The following is a 12,606-nucleotide window of genomic DNA, read 5'->3' on the forward strand; positions in this document are numbered from 1 at the left end:
ACAAAATAATAGGTGTATAAATGACACAATATGTTACTGCATATGTCAGCAGACTAATTATGAGTCTGTGTTTGTTTACTTACTACTAAAAGACAAGTTGTCTAGTATGTTCACTATTTGATTTAGGACTGATATCTTCTTCAACCCAATGTATTGTAAGACTTTCTGTTAAGATATTTGTTCTTGTGGTGCCCTTTATTTTGAAAAGTGTCAAAAAGTATTGAAATACATTTTGGTAGCGGTACTAAAATATTGGTATCAGGACAACACTGGCGTGTTCCACAATAATAGAAATTAGCATGACTTTGGTCGTACAGATACGAGAAACAAGCTTTGCATTAAAGGGGAATCACACTTTTTGTCGTTCACAATCGTTATGAGAGACAAGAAGACAAAATTGTAGCTTTTTTTTTTGCATTCTAACATAAGAATCGGCTCGTTCTTGGTAGCTAGCAATGCAGCTAATGTTAGCAATCAATTCTACCTCTACAGCACTTTAAAAATGCATTCAAAAACCATCAAATACTTCATTGACGTTGTGTAACATGTATAATAACCAAACTGTAGCGACATTGTTATTGTTGCTATTTTTCTAACTTACTAACACATCGGCATGCTACGGTATTAGCCGTAAAAGCTAACTACGGCAAGAGATAAGCTAGCTTTTATAACAACACAAAATGCGTTTGAGTTTGTAATACACAACACTGTGATAGGACACCAATCTGTACTGAGTGAAAAACATGAACAATCATATTACAGTATCTGTAAAGTATTATTTCATGTTTTGTTGGTACACAGCTAGCCAGACAGTGTATGTACTGTAGTTGTAATAACACACATGGCGTGTATCGTGATCGATATTAACGTGACTCACTCCATGGACAGTTGTCTGTTTGGTCCAGCTGGCTGGTGACGTTTACAGTTGATTTTGGGTAAGCAATCCATTTATGTCGAAATAGCTTGGCTCCAATTTATGTTTGCTCCAACGTCTCACTCTACTTCCCTGCATGCTTCTATAAGTAGCCGTGTATTCAGCTTCAAAAAGATAAGGTTGCAAATCCTCATTTGTCCAAAAATAGTCGTCTTTGTTGTCTGTAACCAAGTCTGCCATGACTAGAAAACACTCAAGTTTGATTCCGGAAGTAGGAACACAACAGAAATCAATGCGCAGGATAAATCAGTCCGGGAAATGATTAAAATGATCAAAATATTTTAAATATTGTACATATTACATATTGTTATGAAGGTGTCTGTTACTACATTATATATATATATATATATATATATATATATATATATATATATATATATATATATATATACTTACAGTGTGTATATTTTACATATTACATATTGTTATGAAGGTGTCTGTTACTACATTATATATATACTTGCAGTGTGTATATTATACATATTACATATTGGTATGAAGGTGTCTGTTACTACATTATATATATATATATATATATATATATATATATATATATATATATATATATATATATATATATATATATATATATATATATACTTACAGTGTGTATATTGTACATATTACATATTGTTATGAAGGTGTCTGTTACTACATTATATATATACTTGCAGTGTGTATATTGTACATATTACATATTGTTATGAAGGTGTCTGTTACTACATTATATATATATATTATACTTACAGTGTGTATATTGTACATATTACATATTGTTATGAAGGTGTCTGTTACTACATTATATATATACTTACAGTGTGTATATTATACATATTACATATAGTTATGAAGGTGTCTGTTACTACATTATATATATACTTGCAGTGCGTATATTGTACATATTACATATAGTTATGAAGGTGTCTGTTACTACATTATATATATACTTGCAGTGTGTATATTGTACATATTACATATTGTTATGAAGGTGTCTGTTACTACATTATATACATACTTGCAATGTGTATATTGTACATATTACATATTGTTATGAAGGTGTCTGTTACTACATTATATATATACTTACAGTGTGTATATTGTATATATTACATATTGATAGGAAGGTGTCTGTTACTACATTATATTTATACTTGCAGTGCGTATATTGTACATATTACATATAGTTATGAAGGTGTCTGTTACTACATTATATATATACTTACAGTGCGTATATTGTACATATTACATATTATGAAGGTGTCTGTTACTACATTATATATATACTTGCAGTGTGTATATTATACATATTACATATTGTTATGAAGGTGTCTGCTACTACATTATATATATACTTGCAGTGTGTAATTGTACATATTACATATTGTTATGAAGGTGTCTGTTACTACATTATATATACATATACTTACAGTGCGTATATTGTACATATTACATATAGTTATGAAGGTGTCCGTTACTACGTTATATATATATACTTGCAAAGTGTATACAAAACATATTACATATTGTTATGAAGGTGTCTGTTACTACATTATATATATACTTGCAGTGTGTATATTATACATATTACATATTGGTATGAAGGTGTCTGTTACTACATTATATATATATATATATATATATATATATATATATATATATATATATATATATATATATATATATATATATATATATATATATATATATATATATATATATATACTTACAGAGTGTATATTGTACATATTACATATTGTTATGAAGGTGTCTGTTACTACATTATATATATACTTGCAGTGTGTATATTGTACATATTACATATTGTTATGAAGGTGTCTGTTACTACATTATATATATATATTATACTTACAGTGTGTATATTGTACATATTACATATTGTTATGAAGGTGTCTGTTACTACATTATATATATACTTACAGTGTGTATATTATACATATTACATATAGTTATGAAGGTGTCTGTTACTACATTATATATATACTTGCAGTGCGTATATTGTACATATTACATATAGTTATGAAGGTGTCTGTTACTACATTATATATATACTTGCAGTGTGTATATTGTACATATTACATATTGTTATGAAGGTGTCTGTTACTACATTATATACATACTTGCAATGTGTATATTTTACATATTACATATTGTTATGAAGGTGTCTGTTACTACATTATATATATACTTACAGTGTGTATATTGTATATATTACATATTGATAGGAAGGTGTCTGTTACTACATTATATTTATACTTGCAGTGCGTATATTGTACATATTACATATAGTTATGAAGGTGTCTGTTACTACATTATATATATACTTACAGTGCGTATATTGTACATATTACATATTGTTATGAAGGTGTCTGTTACTACATTATATATATACTTGCAGTGTGTATATTATACATATTACATATTGTTATGAAGGTGTCTGCTACTACATTATATATATACTTGCAGTGTGTAATTGTACATATTACATATTGTTATGAAGGTGTCTGTTACTACATTATATATACATATACTTACAGTGCGTATATTGTACATATTACATATAGTTATGAAGGTGTCCGTTACTACGTTATATATATATACTTGCAAAGTGTATACAAAACATATTACATATTGTTATGAAGGTGTCTGTTACTACATGGTATATATACTTGCAGTGTGTATATTGTACATATTACATATTGTTATGAAGGTGTCCGTTACTACGTTATATATATATATACTTGCAAAGTGTATACAAAACATATTACATATAGTTATGAAGGTGTCTGTTACTACATGGTATATATATTTGCAGTGTGTATATAAAACATTGATGAGTGTTTTGAAGGCTACAATAGTGACTCCTGTTAGCTGCATCTTCCAACATTTGAAATTGTAAAAAAAAAGGGAAAAAAAGGTGTGTTCCTGTCTCTCATAATAATTGTGATGGATAGGCAAAAATCCCCCCAAAAGTGCAGCCCTCCTTGCAGTGTCCCCCAGTGGCCATGCAGACGTGTGCAGACAGACAGTGTTTGGAGACGCCACATAGCTCATTAGAGAGTCCAGCAGCCTCCATTTCAAATGATCAATCAGCTGCGGCTGCAAAATTAAAGTGTGAGTTACAGCCTTTATTCATTTTTGTGGCAGTGTGATGCCCCCCCCCCCCCCCCCCAGTCTCAGATGAGGAAGGAGATGAAAGCAAGTAAGTACCCCAATTTGGGAAGACACTTTTTTCACACTGCCACCGTAAGAACACGCCGGATAATTAAGGCTCGCTTAAGCTCACACTCACAAAAGGAGGAAAATACTTGAATTAAAGACTTGTTTAGGTCTTGAGTCAAAACGGCGTCTTCCTACTTAAGTAAGTACGATGATGAAAGATATAGTTTTTGTACGTGGCGTTTTAGTGGCGCACATACTCGATACTCGGATGTAAAGGACGCCATCATCACGGCTCGGTGCTGTCAGTACCTCGGTTTTCACGCACCGGTTATTTTTTGGTGCACTTAAAGAACAAAAATTTAAAAAAAAACGACCTGGCCTTTCCAGTTAGAAGGGGATTCTATTTCTCCCGGTTTACCTGACACATGAAACATGACAAATTGGAGGGGGTGCACTATTCATTTGAACAACCAGATGGCAGTAAAGTGTTGGATATCTTAAAATGTGTTTTGTGGCAATTCCAACGTTGACCACAGCGTCAGTTGCTATTTAAAGTGACGCTTTCCGTCATTTTCAGCAGACTGCATTGCAAAATGATTAACCCCCAACCCCCTTCCGCTCACCCAAGATCCACCCAGAAATAGTTTCCCTACTTTATTTTTTTTTAAACGTAATAAACCACAAAGGCATGTAATTATGTGACAATTTAATAAATATAATTATCCATTGAAAAATTAAATAACACTAATAAATATTACATTAAAAAATAGTTGGGTTTTTTTTAGGAAAATGCAATGTTGCAGACAATAACAATTTAAACAGTTGTTATTTTTATGATTGTATTTTTTGTTGCAATGAAATACGACTTTTAAAGACATTTTGATGTTAGGCTAAAATAGCTAATATAGACACTTACATCATGTGTTGTCTTCATTATAACACTTATATAAGACTTTTAAAGGCATTTTGATAGTAGGCTAATATAGCTAATATAGACACTTACATCATGTGTTGTCTTCATTATAACACTTATATAAGACTTTTAAAGCCATTTTGATAGTAGGCTAATATAGACACTTACATCATGTGTTGTCTTCATTATAACACTTATATAAGACTTTTAAAGTCATTTTGATAGTAGGCTAATATAGCTAAAATAGACACTTACATCATGTGTTGTCTTCATTATAACACTTATATAAGACTTTTAAAGGCATTTTGATAGTAGGCTAATATAGCTAATATAGACACTTACATCATGTGTTGTCTTCATTATAACACTTATATAAGACTTCTAAAGTCATTTTGATAGTAGGCTATTATAGCTATTATAGACACTTACATCATGTGTTGTCTTCATTATAACACTTATATAAGACTTTTAAAGCCATTTTGATAGTAGGCTAATATAGTTAATATAGACACTTACATCATGTGTTGTCTTCATTATAACACTTATATAAGACTTTTAAAGCCATTTTGATAGTAGGCTAATATAGTTAATATAGACACTTACATCATGTGTTGTCTTCATTATAACACTTATATAAGACTTTTAAAGCCATTTTGATAGTAGGCTAATATAGCTAATATAGACACGTACATCATGTGTTGTCTTCATTATAACACTTATATAAAGTGTTTAATTGTTTTGCAGCTGCAGACAGATTTGTTTTTTGTATTTTTGGTCCAAAGTGTCTCTCCCACAGACACATGATCTGATGTGTGGCAGATGACCAGCGAGTGAATAAAGCCAACCTCCAACGTCATTCAACATTGTCTTGCAATTTCCCTTTCCACACACTCTCCCTCCATCACACACCCGTCTATTCGCCAATCTGCCTTCCCATTTAGGCGAGCGTTCTCTCCCCCGCCCGCTTCTCTGCAGGGACCGCCTTCCTGCCAATACCTGCGATCTCACACAGCCCCCTCACACACACACACACACACACACACACACACACACACACACACACACACACACACACACACACACACACACACACACACACACACACACACACACACACACACACACACACACACACACACACATTCCTGTATTTGTTACCTTCTTGAGACCTCCGAAAAAAGTCTACCTCATTAGGACCAGCCTTTCTAGATATATAAATAAGTGTATTTACAACATTAATAATATATACATACTATGCAAATATAAAAAAGCTTGTTGTGAAAAATGAGTTGGAATTTCACGGGAAAAAGGGCACAATTTCACAAGCAAAACGTATAATTTTGGCAGCTTTATAATAAAAGTCATCATTTTACTCAACGCAAGACAACATTTTACAAGAAAAACTGAACATTTGTGCAATATTATGATCAAAGTTGGAATGTTACTCAATAAGTGTCGCAGTTTTACAAGAAAAGCTTAAAATGTCGGCAATTTTATGAAAAGAGTCGTCATTTTACTCGACAAAAGTCACAATTGTATGAGAAAACTTTAACATGTTGGCAATATTATAATAATAATCGGAATTTTTACTTGGCAAAATTATGACAAAGGTCATAATTTTACTCAAAAAAATCTCGCTGTTTTACAAGAAGAACAAAAAAAACAACTTGGCAATATTGTGATAAAAGTCAGAATGTCACCATTTTGCATTAAAAAGTCAAAATTTTACGATTAAAATATTGCAATATTACAGAAACAGAAAGAATTAGAGATATTGTTCCCAATTTTATAAGAAAAAAAGTCGACATATTGTGAGAAAAAGACTGCTTTTTCGGGCTGTGAATCTTTGGGTGTCCCACGATTCGATTCAAAATCGATTTTTTTTTCAATTCAACACGATTCTCGATTCAAAAACACATTTTTGTCCCGATTCAAAAGGATTCTCTATTCATTCAATACATAGGATTTCAGCAGGATCTACCCCAATTTTTATACCATGAAAATGATTTTCACTTCTTAATTTTGAAGCTAAGGGTTCAATAACCAAATTAAATAATAATCCAGATGCAGGACATCCCTGTTTTACTCCTCTTTTTAATGAAAAAGGTTCTGAAATATGATTATTGGTTTTGACTGATGCCATGCGCCTTGTATAAAGCATCTTAATCCATTGTATACAATTATCTCCAAATCCAAATGTACGTAATATGCAAAACATAAATGACCAGTTTATGCGGTTGTTATTTCATATGTTGGCCAGAGGGGGAGCACTTAAATTTTTTTACACACACTTGTTATTTCATATGTTGGCCAAAGGTGGAGCACTTCAATTTTTCACACACACTTGTTATTTGATATGATGGCCAGAGGGGGAGTACTTCAATTTTTCACACACACTTGTTATTTCATATGTTGGCCAGAGGGGGAGTACTTCAATTTTTCACACACACTTGTTATTTCATATGTTGGCCAGAGGGGGAGCACTTCATTTTTTTTACACACACTTGTTATTTCATATGTTGGCCAAAGGTGGAGCACTTCAATTTTTCATACACACTTGTTATTTCATATGTTGGTTAGAGGGGGAGCACTTGAATTTTTTTTTACACACACTTGTTATTTCACATGTTGGCCAAATGTGGTGCACTTTAAATTTGTACACACACTTGTTATTTCATATGTTGGCCAGAGGGGGAGCACTTCAATTGTTTTACACACACTTGTTATTTCATATGTTGGCCAGAGGGGGAGCACTTATTTTTTTTACACGCACTTGTTATTTCATATGTTTGCCAGAGGGGGAGCACTTCAAATTTTTACACACACTTGTTATTTCATATGTTGGCCAGAGGGGGAGTACTTCAATTTTTCACACACACTTGTTATTTCATATGTTGGCCAAAGGGGGAGCACTTCAAATTGTTTACACACACTTGTTATTACATATGTTGGCCAGAGGAGGAGCACTTCAATTTTTTTACACGCACTTATTTCATATGTTGGCCAAAGGTGGTGCACTTCAAATTTTTACACACACTTTTTATTTCATATGTTGGCCAAAGGGGGAGCACTTCAATTTTTTTACACGCACTTGTTATTTCATATGTTGGCCAGAGGTGGTGCACTTCCAATTTTTACACACTCTTGTTATTTCATATGTTGGCGGCCAGAGGGGGAGCATTTCAATTTTTCACACACACTTGTTATTTCATATGTTGGCCAGAGGGGGAGCACTTCAATTTTTTTACACACACCAGTTATTTCATATGTTGGCCAGAGGGGGAGCACTTTTAAAAGCGACACACAGTCAATTTGAAAAATCCCTCCTTTTTGGGACCACATTAATGTTGATAGATGTCACCAGCAGGGGTGCAAATGAGACATTGTCTATTAGATGCAATGTTATCGGGACCATGATTTATGTCCTCACTTGTTCACACCTCCTCATGTGGAAGCTACGTTTCCTTCTTCAGGTCTGAAGAAGGGTATGAATACAAGAACACACACACACACACGTGTGTGTAAAGAGAGATGGATGGTGTGGGGTGTGGTGGTGTTTATCAAAGCGACAGACACAGCGGCGGAGGCTCACTTAAATGTCCCTATTTTCCGGAGGCAGAAAAAGGGAAGGTGGTTGTTTAAAATGCAGCGATGTGCTGGTTCCTAATTATACACTTTGTAGGAACTGGGTTCATGAAGGGAAAATATGTGTTGACGAGTCCCCTTTATGCACTTCCTCTAATCGAACAATAACTTCTGATGTAACTGTGCCTCCATATTGGCTCTGGAATGAGCGCTAAATATTTAGCAGGTGAAGAATCGCAGTCTCGGAACGGGAAAAACAAACATCCCATTGACCCAAATACAAGAAATAGGAATATTCAGAGTGGAGAAATGACATTTCCTATGCGTTCTGACAACATCCGATGTTGTTCCACTGTGGAAAGTCCAGTTGGTGGATATCATGAAGGCGTAACAAAACCACACAATAATGGCGAGGGCCGGACAATTAATCCTGTTTCGATTCCTCTACCATTGTGAAAATATTCCAATGAAAGGAAAAGAGATGAATGTGCATGCAAATTCCCGAGTGTGCAGCGGTGAAAGGGAAGATTGAAAATATGACCAATTATGAAATATTTTTGTGGTGCCATTTAGAAAAAAAAGTGTATTGGTATTGTAGAGTAACATCTACATGCCAGAGGCTGTTCACCTTGGAGACCTGCTGCGGATATGGCGCAAGGTTTACACCTTCTAGTAGCTGTTTCCATCCCAAGTGTCCCCCAGATCAGCAGGCTGGAGGATGCAGTTTTATCTGGTATTGCAGAGTAACATCTACAATACCAATTCATCCAATGAATACCTTTTCAAATGCATACGTGTCTGGTAAATACAACAATACCCAATTTGGAATACACTATGTTTGTATTGAGTTTACACAATATGTTTTATTATTATTATTATCCATCCATCCATCCATTTTCTTCCGCTTATCTGAGGTGGGATCGCGGGGGCAGCAGCCTAAGCAGGGAAGCCCAGGCTTCCCTCTCCCCAGCCACTTCGTCCAGCTCCTCCTGGGGGATCCCGAGGCGTTCCCAGGCCAGCCGGGAGACATAGTCTTCCCAACGTGTCCTGGGTCTTCCCCGTGGCCTAATGCCGTTTGGACGTGCCCTAAACACCTCTCTAGGGAGGCTTTCAGGTGGCATCCTGAGCAGATGCCTGAACCACCTCATCTGGCTCCTCTCCATGTGATTATTATTATTATTGTTCAACAAATATTATTTATTCTATTAAAAAAAAAAAACATTTAGTTTCTTTTTTTGGCATTAGAGAGACGTTTTATTATTTGATAACCTATGTTTACCATGACAATGTAAAAGGTTAATATAGTCCACTCCTCTTTATCTGTCTTCCTTTGTACTTCAAATATTCATGGCGTGCAAGTATTGCTGCATCTGAAGCGATTGCAACGTTGATATTATATTATATATACATATATATATATATATATATATATATATATATATATATATATATATATATATATATATATATATATATGTATATATGTATATATATATATATATATATATATATATATATATATATATAATATCAACGTTGCAATATATATATACATATATATATATATATATACATACATATATATATATATATATATATACATACACAAACACAATCATTGGTACTTTATCTTTTTAACTTATATATATATATATATAAATATATATATATATATATATATATATATATATATATATATATATATATATATATATATATATATATATATATATATATATGTATATATATATATATATATATATATACATATATAAATATATATATATATATATGTATATATATATAATATATATACACACATATATATATATATAAGTTAAAAAGTTAAAGTACCAATGATTGTATATATATATATATATATATATATATATATACAAACACATGTATATGCATATATGTATATATATATATATATATATATATATATATATATATATATATATATATATATATATATATAGATATATATATACACACACATGTATATGCATATATGCATATATGTATTTACATATATATATATATATATATATATATATGCATATATGTATATACACATATATATATATATATATATATATATATATATATATATATATATATATATATATATATATATATATATATATATATATATATATATATATATATATATTTATATATATATATATATATATATATATATACACACACTACCGTTCAAAAGTTTGGGGTCACATTGAAATGTCCCTATTTTTGAAGGAAAAGCACTGTACTTTTCAATGAAGATAACTTTAAACTAGTCTTAACTTTAAAGAAATACACTCTATACATTGCTAATGTGCTAAATGACTATTCTAGCTGCAAATGTCTGGTTTTTGGTGCAATATCTACATAGGTGCATAGAGGCCCATTTCCAGCAACTATCACTCCAGTGTTCTAATGGTACAATGTGTTTGCTCATTGGCTCAGCAGGCTAATTGATGATTAGAAAACCCTTGTGCAATCATGTTCACATATCTGAAAACAGTTTAGCTCGTTACAGAAGCTACAAAACTGACCTTCCTTTGAGCAGATTGAGTTTCTGGAGCATCACATTTGTGGGGTCAATTAAACGCTCAAAATGGCCAGAAAAAGAGAACTTTCATCTGAAACTCGACAGTCTATTCTTGTTCTTAGAAATGAAGGCTATTCCACAAAATTGTTAGGGTATATATATATATATATATATATATATATATATATATATATATATATATATATATATATATATATATATATATATATATATATATATATATATATATATATATATGAAGGGAATAAGCGGTAGAAAATGGATGGATGGATAAAAAATATATATATATATATATATACAGTATGTATGTACGTATGTGCTTTCAGTACGGGTGTATCCATGTGCTCTTCATAAAAAAGGCCCAGGGCTAATAATGGCAAATAGGCTTAGTTGCAAGATGCAGCCAGATAACGGCGAGGAGTGAGGAGTGAGGAGTGAGGAGTGAGGGTGGAGGAGAGAATAAAAGAGGCATGGAGATGAAGCGTGGCGTGGCAGATTTGTTTAGGTGGTGCCTGACCCACATGGTGTGAGGACTGTTTGCTCACCAGCAGACAAAAAGCAATCATTCTTCCAGCATTAAGGTGGATTAGTGCGGCTTACCAGGAATGTTATCACTCGCCCATAACGCATTAGCATCATTCCAAAAATGATTGGACACACTTTAGCACCAAATGCTATAGGCTGATGACGTCATCGTTTGTACTAGGAGCTGTCCCGACTGGTTCAGTGATTGAAACATGCGTGTTACATTAGCAGCTGTCCCGACTGGTTCAGTGATTGAAACATTCATCCTCCACTGTTGCCATTTCTAATATAAAGTAGTGTAAAGTTCTTACTTATATCTGTCCGTAGACTCGCCATGAAAGCACTAAAACATACCGGTATAGTGAGTTGACATTATTCACCCAAGGAACTTTAGTTATTAGAGAGTTCCGGTCGGACGGTTTTTCACAGGACACATTTCGGGCGTTGTTGTTGCACTAGTGAGCCACGGATGAGGAGATGCTGCTCCGTTATTGATTGAAGTAAAGTCTGAATGTCATTAAAACAGTTAGCGCACCCGTCCTTGCACGCTACACCGCTACAACAACGATGACGGGGAGAAGACGCCGTCCAAGTGGAGGCACGTAAATAAGACCGCTCTCAGTGCTGCTGCCAAGTGGCGGTGTGACGTCAGGTACCGGAACATAGCACCGCTAAGATTGTATGTGAATCGGTGCCCGCTCGTACCGGCACGATTCGGGTGTTGTTAATATCTGCTTATTTTCTGTTTCAACATGTCCTATCTACACTTCTGTTCAAATGTAATAATCACTTATTCTTCTCTTCTTTGATACTGTACATTAGTTTTGGATGATACCACACATTTAGGTATCGATGCGATACCAAGTAGTTACAGGATCATACATTGGTCAT

At 33.1% G+C, this 12,606-nt stretch overlaps 1 protein-coding gene across 1 annotated transcript in view; it reads right to left on the reverse strand.

Moving 5' to 3' along the window:
• The window catches only part of ctnna2 (catenin (cadherin-associated protein), alpha 2), a 960,302-nt gene that overhangs the window by 622,476 nt on the left and 325,220 nt on the right, over window positions 1-12,606 (reverse strand). The window lies entirely within an intron of this gene.

The sequence above is a fragment of the Entelurus aequoreus genome, linkage group LG22 (genome assembly GCF_033978785.1).
Source record: "Entelurus aequoreus isolate RoL-2023_Sb linkage group LG22, RoL_Eaeq_v1.1, whole genome shotgun sequence".
Taxonomy (NCBI): domain Eukaryota; kingdom Metazoa; phylum Chordata; class Actinopteri; order Syngnathiformes; family Syngnathidae; genus Entelurus; species Entelurus aequoreus.